At 42.5% G+C, this 12,054-nt stretch overlaps 1 protein-coding gene across 13 annotated transcripts in view; it reads right to left on the reverse strand.

Moving 5' to 3' along the window:
• The window catches only part of PHACTR1 (phosphatase and actin regulator 1), a 544,631-nt gene that overhangs the window by 72,336 nt on the left and 460,241 nt on the right, over positions 1-12,054 (reverse strand). The gene's annotated exons all lie outside the window — the stretch shown is intronic.

Below are 12,054 nucleotides of genomic sequence, written 5' to 3' on the forward strand. Positions count from 1 at the left end.
TCACAGTACAAGTGAAGTCTCACTTTCCCCATGTAGCCATTCCTGTCTGAGCCCCTATGACCTTGCTGGTCAGTAGCCCCTTGACTTCTGCTGGCTCTCTTGGCATTAGCCTTCCCTTCCCAACTGGCCCCTGGATGGCTCCCCTATGCATGCTCAGCTGTGCCCATGGGGTGCTCACTGTAGCAAGGGGCGGGGCTCAGGACTCTGGGGCTGAGGGGTGATGATGTGGGTTCACAGCCTCGTGGTTCTCAAGCCTGGGATAGGAGTGCATCAGAATTACACTGATGCATACGCCAAATGCCCCCTCTCAGGGATTCTGGGGGAGGGGGTGTCCCAGCATTACATTCTAAAAAGCCAGGGTTAGAAACCACTCTAGGCCTCTTACTGTCTTTTTCTGCAAGGACACTGTTTTTTAGAGTCCTTTGACCATCTGCAATTTTGCCTGATGCTTGCTCAAAGTTCATATTCCTGGGCTTCACCTCTGACCTACTAAATAGGAATCTCTGCACCAAGTATTTGATTTTAAAAGGCTTCCTAGGTGCTTATCATACACAAGGAGCTGAGAATAACTGACTCAGGGGTGCTAAAATGCTTGGAGTATGACACTGCCCAAGGCTGGGATATTGCTGTACCATATCCCAGCATGCATCAGTTCCATTCAGTGTCTGGCAATGTTCATGCTGAGAGGTCATTGGATAATCTCCAGGTTCTATTTCTATGCCCCAAATGTGTAACATCAATTTGCCCTAAACCAATTTACTAAAGCCTAATTTGCCTAAAGCCTAGTCACCTAATGACTATCTTGTCTAAATTTAAAATGTGCAATTAAAGGGTATCTCTTAAACCAATTTGTCTAATGGCACTTTCAATTGAATTTTATAAAAATCATTTATCATTAAGCATTTTGCAAATGATAAGATGTCTTATATCCTTGTGGGTGGGTTTTTCTATTTTATTTGCTTTAGAGCAAGGATGTGTTAGGCAAGTTTGCTTAAACTTTTTATCAAGCCATTAGTATTTAAGCAAATGATCAGCACTTCTACAGAGTTGGTTCTGTGCGTCTAGATTCTTCTTGTTCCCTTCTTGCTGTTTTTTGATTCGCCCTATGTGTACTCTGTGTATTTATTAAACAAAGTCACATATGCCCACTACTCACTTGTATTTAGTGAGGCTACTAAATTTTTGTAGTTTGGATGACAAAGTGGGATGAGTAGATCAGGATTGTACAAAATGGCACCATTGTAAAGTAGTGTTTCATATACCTCATGGGTGCTTGGAGAGACAAATTCCTGAGCCTCACCTTCCAAATTCAGATTCAGGAGGTCTGTAGTGGGTCTGCCCATGGCCTGCTTTTGTAGATATGCTCCCAGATCACTCTGGTCTACCGGGATGGAAACTACACTAGGTGCTACAAGGTACCATAAGGCCAAGAAGCACAAAATCACTTCTAAAATTTGCCAGAGTAAAAATAGAAGAAAAATTATAAAATCACGCACTCATTCAGCTCTGTTAGCTTCAGGCCATTTCTGATGTTCAGTTTTTTAATCTGTGAAATGGGGATGACATTGCATGACATAGACAATTAAATAAGATAAAGTAATAAACTGTGTAGCACAGTGCCCAATATTCACTTACTCAGTAGACAGTATCTATAATTCTTTTTTTTTTGAGATAGAGGCTTACTCCGTTATCCTGGGGTTGAGTGATCCACTCATCTCAGCCTCCCAGCTTATTGCCGCCTCCATCCTCATTATTGAATTGTCCCTTTCAGGAAGTCCCCTGCCCGCTCAGGGCGGGTTTAAGTACCTATCCCAACTACTCTCAGAGGCCCCATGCTTCCTTTTGTCAAAGCATTTCCTATAGAGTAGGTTCAATCATTTCATTTTTCTTAACTTGTTGCTGATTTCTGCTTGATTATTTCCTCACCTGTTTTACCCACTGGCAGGTGCATAATAAGTGCTCAACACTTTTGTTTTTCCTTCAGAGCAGTGGGAAAAGTTAAAACGTAGTGACCAATTTCTGCTACACTAAGGATCTGCTAATCAAAGTGTGATCTGTGGACCAGCAGGAGTTATGTGACCTGGGAGGTGGGCAGAAACAGATTCTCAGGGCTGTGCCCAGAACTTCTGACAAGATCCCCGGAGACACTGCACAGTCAGGTCTGAGAAGAGCCCCTGAAGGAGACACCCCTCTCTGAAGAGGCTGTTCCCTCCACAGGCAAAATGACAAATGCCTAGGGCCTTCCAGGAGTAGATTCAGTCCAGTGATGCTCTTAGGGGGTTGGGCAGGAGCTGTAGGGGCTTCTGCACCAGGCTGATGGTAGAATGTCCTGGTGAAATCATCAGAACTCAGAAGACCTGGGGTTTAAGCACAGCTCCAGGACCGAGAAGCCCTGTTGTTCTGCCTAACACTCCCAGCCTTCCTGAACCTCAGTCTTCTCATCTGTAGAAAGGAAGTACTACCAACCATATGGGTCTGTCATAGGGAGTAAATATGCTACTATCTCTGCAGGCTCCATGTAAGGTGATGAGGGGCGAGAGGGCTGAATCGCCTGCCCTGGTATAAAGCTGAGTCACCTTAGAGGAAGGAACATCCTTTACAAGGTATTTTTTTCTTATTTTACCAAGTCCCCATATAGGTCAGTAGAGGGTCTGAGTATAAAATGTCCCCAAGTACAGTCCTTGACTCATCACAGGAGTTCAACAAATGTAGTTTTAATTAATTCTGAAGTGAACATCATAATACTTCACACATGGGTTGTTTTGCGGCTCTGGCAGGATCATGTGAACATGCTTTATAAATTGCAAAGCATCATTTATATCTGCAGTGTTGTTAATAGGACTCTTGCCACATTTCCAAAAACAACAACAACAAAAAAAACAACTATCTATCCTGATGCTGATGTGGGAATGTGGAAGCAAAAAAAGCAACAGAGAGTGTGTTTAATACGAAGTAAGCAGGTGAGAAAAGCGGTGTGACTGGAAAGTGAACAGGACAGCAAGGAGGCTTGCAAAGGACCATCTTGGTGGGTCTCCATGCAAGGAGGTGGGGCGGGGAAAGACAGAGGAGGAGGAGGAGGAGGAGGAGGAGGAGGACAGGCTTCTGGTTCCAATGTGTGGTCTTGCCGTTCCCTGCTCTGCATCAGTACTGAGAGCTGGCTCACGAGAACACGGAACTGGCAGTCACAAAGCCTAGATTCCACTAACTAAACTTCTTGGGACTCAGTTTCTCTGCCTCTAAAGAGCCCAGGATAAAAATGCCTCCTTTACCTTCCTAGCCCCTCTCCGAATAAAATGCTTTGCATCTATCTGATGTGTGGTATCAATCCATTATTGGAGGATTCACCACCTTTTGCATTTCTTTCTTTTTTTTTTTTTGTAGAGACAGAGTCTCACTTTACTGCCTTCAGTAGAGTGCCATGATGTCACACGGCTCGCAGCAACCTCTAGCTCTTGGGCTTCCACGATTCTCCTGCCTCAGCCTCCCGAGCAGCTGGGACTACAGGCGCCCGCCACAACGCCCGGCTATTTTTTGGTTGCAGTTCAGCCGGGGCTGGGTTTGAACCCGCCACCCTCAGTATATGAGGCCGGCGCCCTACTCACTGAGCCACAGGCGCCATCCTGTCTTGCATTTCTAATGAGGATGGTGGCTGGTCCTGCTGGGGCACACACAAAGCTCTCCGCATGCTGACTTATTTCTGCAGCCAGACTGATTGAGATGCACTATATTTATAAAGCTGTTTCTGTTGATGGAGTGAAGAAGCAAAAACAACCAGTTCCAGAGAACAAGGAAAATAAACCCAAACTGTGAATGTCACAGAGTCATAAAACCCAAGAGGGCTGTATTTCCAAACATGTCACAGTGCTGGCTTATGACTTCAGACAAGCAAATGAAAAGCCAAGATTACTTCTGAAGTTGATGCTTGCATGATAGGGCTATAGTCTACACAAAGTTAAGTGTGGGCTACATGAATACACCTCTGGCCTCTTTGCTACCACCCTAAGTGAACTTTTAAAGTAGCACCTGCTGCAGAAGCCCACTTATAACTGCGGCTGCATTTGTAGAGTTTGTCAATGAGAGCAGCACTTAGTGTCTAATGAACAAGGGCGCTGTAAGAATTTCTCACTCATTTGACACCTGGTTGCAGTACACTAGAATCTCTGATCGTTCATAGATACAGGTATTCACCTGAACACACAAAGGGGCCTGCAGAAGTATGTTTGGGACTTAAGTGGTAGTCCAGCATCACTAACCTACTAAATCAGATTCCCAGGCTCACAAGAGCTCCACCAACTCCTTCAGAACACCAGACCACCTGGGAGATGATAAGGTAGCCTGGCATTTTGCCTAGGTCAAGGGCAAAATGTACCAACTGACTCCTTGTGGTGATAGGGATGGTAGAGGGAATCAGTAGTTAACAAAAAAGGGAATTTGTGTTAAATGTCCAAGCCTAGCTGTCTCTCCCAAGCCAGGCCAACAAGTGATAATGACAGCTAACAGTGAGGAATAGGTCCTGACACCTTCCGGAATCCTAAAATTGAGGGCCATGATAGCATTCCCATCACCAGCAGCTGTTTCAGAGCTACTTTCCACAAAAAAATTTGTAAAATATCTTTAAATCTTATTTTTAACCTACAGATGATAACTTATACTATATTTATGGGGTACTATGTGACATTTTAATATATGTTATCAATGTAGAATGATTAAATCAGGCTAATTGACAAATCCATCATCTCCTGTGTATCGTTTTTGGGTGGCAAAAACATCTAACATCTACTCTTTTAGCAACTTTGAAATATGCAATGCGTTCTTAAATGTACCCCTCCCAGGACCATCTGGGAAGATGACAGGGACTTGGGAAGAACATGCCTCACTGAGACAGAGGTGCTGGGCAGTGGATGTGAGGTCATTCTCCAGCTGAGTCGCATGGCGTGTCACTTTTGCAGGACACACAATTCTGTTAGACTTGTTATATATATTTTTTTACATGTAACAACACTGTATTCATTGCCAGGAAACTGCTCTCAAAGAGTCAAAACAGTAGATGTTCCTATAAAAATGGCAATAGATCCCTGTTGAGATCAGTAACTCTTCTGTTAGAAACTATAAATCACTAGCTGGCTGTGGTGGTTCACACCTGTAATACTAACAGTCTGGGAGGCCAAGGTGGAAGGATCACTTGAAGTTCAAGACCACCCTGAGCAAGAGCCAGACCCCTTCTCTACTAATAATAGAAAAATTAGCTGGGCATTGTGCTTGGCACCTGTAGTCCTGGATACTTGGGAGTCTGAGGCAGGAGGATCACTTGAACCCAGGAGTTTAAGGTTGCTATAAGCTAGGCTGCCACCATGGCACTCTAGCGTGGGCATCAGAGTGAGACTCTGTCTCAAAAAAAAAGAAAAAGTATATATTATCTACATAAAAAGTCAGATTGTTTATTATTGCAGTAATGGCCTAGTGCTGCCACACTGTCAAGGAGACTGAGAGAGGAGAATGCCCTGCAGTTGATAACCAAAGTGTTGGACCCGAGCCTTCTGCAGAAGAGACATAAAGGAAGGTAAGAAGTCCGGAGAAGAACAGATAAAAGTACTGACCCCCGGTGCCCACGGAGGGCGGGCCATGCATGACTCCTGTGTCTTGGACAGAAGTGAGAAGGAACTGAATCAATATCAGAAAGTCACAACTGTGACTGCTCTTAGACTACTCTAGCCAGGGATAACTATGAAGTTTGAAGCAAGTAACTTTGGATCATAGAAAAGGAAATGCTACAGAGAATATATATGGAGCTATTATGAGGTAGACTATTGACGGCAAAGTTGTCAATAAGTTCAAGCTAGATCAGTAAATATTTTAAGGGAAAAACAAGGATGGCTGCGGCTCATCTCTAATCTTGCATCTTGTGGATGCATGCTATCTATTCGTCCCTGGACATCCTTCTTATATTTCTTGCATTTATCGTGGTGACAGTGTCTGGTCTAACCCTCTGTAGTTGGCGTCTATAAGAACATGCCTATTTCCCCTTGAAATCCCTAGTGCAGCCCCTGAGACCCAGGGCTGACCATGAGTTTGACCAACATGTAGCCTGTCGCATTCTAACTGCTACTCTTGTAAGGGGTTGCTTTTCCATTGAGGTTATCAGTATTCCTTTGAACACTATAGAATGCAGGAGAATCAGATTTAATCTACGGCTGAACTGAGAATTGGAGAAGCAAGCACACTGCTTTGAACTCACAGGCACAAGACCACCCAACTCCTCCTAAAGGCCTCCAGCAATGGGCTTCCCTCCCTCACAAGGCCTCCCGCTCTGCTGCTGTAGAGCAGAGCACTTGCCCAGGACTCAGCAGGGGACAAGGCAGACCAAACACCTGCCCTCATGAAACTCACCTCTGTGACATTATAAAAATAAGGATATCAATTTCATGTTGATGTTAGACATCCCCCAGTCACATTATACATCGAGCTGTGAGCCCATCGAGCTGTAAGCATTACTGTCCATCTTATCCCCCAAGAAAATCTAGGAGACATGCTTGGCTAAAATCACTGGTCACGGCTAATAGTCACCTACTTCTTCCTTCCAAGTTAAAACAGTCATGGTGGCATTTGAGGCTCTCCCCATTTTCACTGTAAACCACTTTTTGGCCCCACCTTTCTATTTTGTGTGTATGTGTGTTGAACCTCAGAGTTTCAGCCCCATCTTTCATAACTATGCTACAAAAATCCTCCACTCCTGTCCAGTGGGACTGTTTGCTATTTTCTGAATATAATAAGCCTTGTACTCATGCGCCTTTGTGTACTTGGCTTCTTGTTTAAGAACCACCACCTTCTCCAACCCTACCTGTCAAAATCTTACTCATCTTTAAGGCTTATCTTACATACACCCTCCTTAATGATGCTTTTTTTGATTCCTTCAAAAGGATTTGATCTCTTAGTATTTGAATTTCTTCAAAGCCATGTTTATACTTCTTCTTAGTAAACATTTTCTGTAGCTTATTACAGCTTGCAGTTCCTACAGTTGATGGCCTTAACAATTTTTATATATTCTGTGAGGCTGGCAGAGTACCTTGCACATAGCTGGCACTCAAAACGTAAGTGCTGAGTGAATTAAATCTCCAACCTAACAGTGCCTCGGAAAAGACAGGTGTTTTGCTATGATGATCTTTGCCCTGGCCACAGACATCAGACCAGAGAGCATCCTTTAAGAAATGTTTTAAATAAGATAGTACTTATATATATCATGAAAAGGACTGCGGATTTTGAGAAAAGAAAATCAAGAGTGGAAAAACATGGTAAAATGGGCATAAAAATGGGCATAGAAAGTAAATTGAAGTGACCCCTTTACTTACATTCTGCATTGTTTATATTTTCTATTTTATATTATTTCATGTAACTTTTGACATCTTAAAAACCTTTCTGGGACTGAGGAGAGACTTAGCCTCCTGGGGTCAGCCAACTCTTAAGGGCTCAGCCAGGAACGTGACTTTGAGATACACACTAAACCAGTCCAGATCTGGTGTGGTGGCTCACACCTGTAATCCGACCACTCTAAGAGTCTGAGGCAGGAGGATCCCTTGAGCTTAGGAGTTCAAGACAAGCCTGAGCAAGAGTGAAACCCTGTTTCTACTAAAAATAGAAAAATTAGCCAGGTATGGTTGTAGGTGTCTGTAGTCAGGAGGCTGAGGCAGAAGGATCACTTGAATGCAGAAGTTAGAGGTTGCAGTGAACTATGATGACCCCCATTGCACTCTACTCAGGGTGACAGAGTAAAACTCTGTCTCAAAACAAAACAAAACAAAACAAAACAAAACAAAAACAAAAACTAACCAGTTCCAAGTCTGAGCCAGACCTCTTCTATCTGGCCCCTACACCCCAGGATACATTATTTTTCTGCCTCAATCATCACAAGGACAGATACCAGGCACCTAGAGCCCACCCCTGTAGCTTAGGGCCTGTTGAAATTATTCCGACTAGCCAGCCCTAAAGTGTTCACTTGCTCTGTCCTGCCTTTCTGTGAAAACCCCAATAAAAGCTCTGACCTTGGCTTTCCCCTTGCTCCTGCTTTCTGCCCTCAACCCTTCTGATGTTTCCTTATGTACCCTGTGTGGTGAGCCAAGCCTCTCATCTCTAGGGCCTGCAAGTATAAAAAACCCTGGGGCAGCACTTAACTGACCATAGCATAACAAATACAGAACACCTTCTAAGTATCAGTCACCAAGAGCATGTAAACCTTAAACCTCATTAGGAGATTTCCATGTTACAACCCATTTTCCCCATTTAAAGACACACATAAAGTCCAAGTTCACAGCAGCCTAATCCTCAGTTTCTTGCACTGTCAGGAATGCTGGGAGGGAAAGCAGGGACAGAGGTAGAAGGAGCCAAATGATTCAGAGGGTTGGAAAGAAGGATACAGAGGAGGGGAAAGGGGTGGCTGGGGTACAACAGGGGAGACAGAGAATCAGAGAGCAATAAGCAATGTAATGAAATTACGTATCAGAATGTGACTGCAGAACAGGGACAGTGTCCGTGACACTAGAGAGACAGCTATAACTAGGAATGTTGGTCTTGGCTTGACAAGCACTGGATAGAGGATTCTCAATAGACACCTATATGTGTCAGGGCTGAGAAACACCACAGGGCACAGATGCCATCTGTAGGTAAAACTGACTCGTAAACACTTTGGTAATGTTGGAATTAGCAGTCAACTGGGTTCTAAGAATATAATAACTTTCATTTCAGGTTCTAAAGACAGCAGAAATAAATCCTAGGCAGGTGCGTATTATCAGAAGAATTTGTTTCTGACAAGAAGCAGTTTCCTTTCTTTGCTGAATTGCCAAATAGTGTCCAGCGGCCTACCATGTGATTTGTTCCTGCTCCTGACTCTTCCATAGACTGTCTCCTGCTAGTCTGTTTCTTGAAAGCCAACCCAACTGAACTCAGGTCCTCCTCTTCATAATCAAGTGCCTTGAGTATATCACTTATTTTTGAAAGACCAGATAATTTTTTTTGTCCTTGAGTAATGCTGTGGACTAATTGTATCTCTCCCACATTCATATGTTGAAGTCCCAGCACTTCATGTGACCATATCTGGAGTAAGAAAGTAAATAAGGTTAAATCAGATCCTGGGGGTAGGACCCTAATCTTAGGGGATTAGTGTCCTAAGAGGGAACTTCAGAGATCTCTTTCTCCCTGTTATGTGAGAACTTAGTAAGAAGGCAGCTGTTTATTAGCCAGGAAGAGAGCTCTTAACAGAAATAGAACCCTGTCAGATCCTGAGCTTGGACTTTCCAGCCTCTGTAACCATGAGAATATAAATTTCTGTTGTATAAACCTCCTAGGCAATGTTATTTTGTTACAGCAGCCTACACTGACTAATACGAGCTATAAACACACCAAAGCAGATTTTCTAACTGCTTAAATGGATTAAAACATACAAAATTAAAAAACAAAGAAAGCTGATGATTTAAAAAAAATTGGGAATAGGCATCTTGGTGGTAATGGTATGTAATTTTGGTTGTGGGAACTCTGGAGTCAAACAAAATGGGTTCATTCCTATCTCTGCCACTTACTAGCTATGTAACCATAGCCAAGTCCTTTAACTCCTCAAATTTCATGTTCAACTTCTATGAAAAGGAGGTATGAAAAGGAGGTAGATAATGGTATCTACGTCATAGTACTAAATGGTACATACTGAAAAATACTAGCTGCCATTATTATTACACAAGTGTGAACATCACACTTTTGAGTCCGGCTACCATGTAAGATGATTATCCTTCATTCAATGGGCACACATGGTGTACTTGTATGCAGAAAGCATGGCTTATTCATGCAGAGTTTAACATTTGATTTCTGGAGCCGGATGCTTGGAGATGTGATTGATGAAGACTTACAATGGGAGGAGATGGTGTCTTTTGCCTCCATCACCCTTCTCTTTCAGGGTCATCCGTCATTCTAAGAAGGATGCATTTTGAGAATCAGTTCACCTCAGATCATATTCGTTATACAACCATCTCTGACACTGCACTTGCAGAAGGGAAGAAATCTCATGTACAATAGCTCCTGACCCCGTACTTCATGCCCCTGCACAGGCTGATGTTGGAGAAGATGAAATGGAAGAGGATGATAACAGGAAAAGAAGATAGTTTGGGGGAGAAAGAGAGCTTCTCTCCAACTGGCTGACAAATAGAGGGAAATGGTAAGACAAATCGCTTCCAAGTTAATTATGATTTTCCTGATAAAATGGAAGCAAATGCCAAAGTAGAGATATTTCTGCATGTCTTTCCCTGATTGTGAACTTGGAAAAAGCTCCAGTGCAGGCTCATGTTTCCTCTAGCATTCTACCACGCCACCAACCACTGTCACTCTCCGTTAATCATGCTTGATGTCTTTCCATTGTCCCATGTTTCTTTTCAAACATGTCAACAGAACAACAGACACTGAGAACGTACTGAAACTCATAGGTCTCTGTTTAGAGTTTCGGAATTCTTAGTTTATTAATTCCTTCTGACATGGCCCAGATGTCTCTGGAGTAATTAGTAACGGAACAGGGTTAATGTAGCTGCCTCATGGTGACGCAGATTCATTATGACTGATTGCTCACTTATAAAAATTAAGCAAGTCTAATTGAATTTAAACCCAAAAGGGTAGCACTAGACTCACAGTGCGCAGACTTCTTTGTCTCTATCGTATTTAAGAGGTTCCCAGGTACAGGAATCGTAAAGATATTAGCTTTTGCATATTTTTATTCATTTGATCCAAGCTATACAGAGGTAAGGCATATAGATAACATAATTACTCTCTTGGGAAAGAATGAGGGAAGCCAGAGAGAGTAGGCAAATTTAGATAACACCTTCAGTCTTTCAGATGTAAAGAATCCTGTGGCTACCAGGCCCCCCAAGCTCTGGGGCTCATGGACAAAGCCTACGTGGCCTCCATGAATTAGAGATGCTTGTAAAGATGAATGCAGGCTCTCGTGGAGGTTCACTGTTGTCCTTTTACAATAGAGATGATGGAAAAACCTCAAGGAGTCAGTTAAGTAAACCCTGATCTACACTCAGCAGCTAATAACATCACGTCGTGGAATATTTACTAACCTGAGAATCAGTTAACAACATATTACCAACTGCAAAAAGCAGGTGATAAAACAGTATGCACAGCAATATTTGATTTTTATTAGATAAACAGATGGTTGTTATATCTTAGAAGGAGGCTGGCTTCCAGGGTTTTTTCAACTATGAATTTGAATTTGGGACACTGAACTAACATGTTATTAATGTGTTGAATGTTCCTTTTGCATAGAAATGTGCTCTTTCAAACCACAAACACCTAACTTGGATGGACATACACATTCGTGGGGCAGTTTGGCACAAACTCACACCTAAGCTGGACTCAGCACTGTGTGAAAGACAGTCTGACAGCATGGATACAACATTCACTGAACTATGAGTTTGGAAACTTAGGGTCTACCCAGGCCTCTATTCCTGAATCCCTATCAGCCCTGGAAATGCCACTTATTTTTCTTAGACCTCAGTGTTTCTATTATAATATAGGTGAATATTCTTCCCTGTGCCTACCCCTGTTAATGCTACAAAATGCTATAGAGATGGATTAGGCATTATTTATAAAAATACCAAATCATTCATCGTAAAAAGATGATATCGGGTAAGGACTATAATCAAAATTGGAGAAATAACCTGAAATCCTTTAACTTCTGATTATACCACAACCTTAAACCACAAAATGGCATCCAATTCATGTGCCAGTGTGCAGTGAAGTACCATTTCACTGAACGTCCAATTGAATAACTGTGGATACATTCCTTAAGTAACATTTCAAAATGAAAATAGAAAATCGTTTTAGGACAACACTGCTAAGCTTATTCTTCTTCTGAAAGTATTTTATCATGTGTTTGGCAGATTAATTTTGCTTTTCATTTGCTTTTGTTCTTTTTAAAAAGAACAGACAGTACTGAAATGAATTTTAATAGAAGAAAGATACTGGGCTTCAGATCAATAACTTAAAGACAAAACATTTCAAGCCTTGACAAACTTCTCAGGA

The sequence above is a fragment of the Nycticebus coucang genome, chromosome 9, assembly GCF_027406575.1.
Source record: "Nycticebus coucang isolate mNycCou1 chromosome 9, mNycCou1.pri, whole genome shotgun sequence".
NCBI lineage: Eukaryota > Metazoa > Chordata > Mammalia > Primates > Lorisidae > Nycticebus > Nycticebus coucang.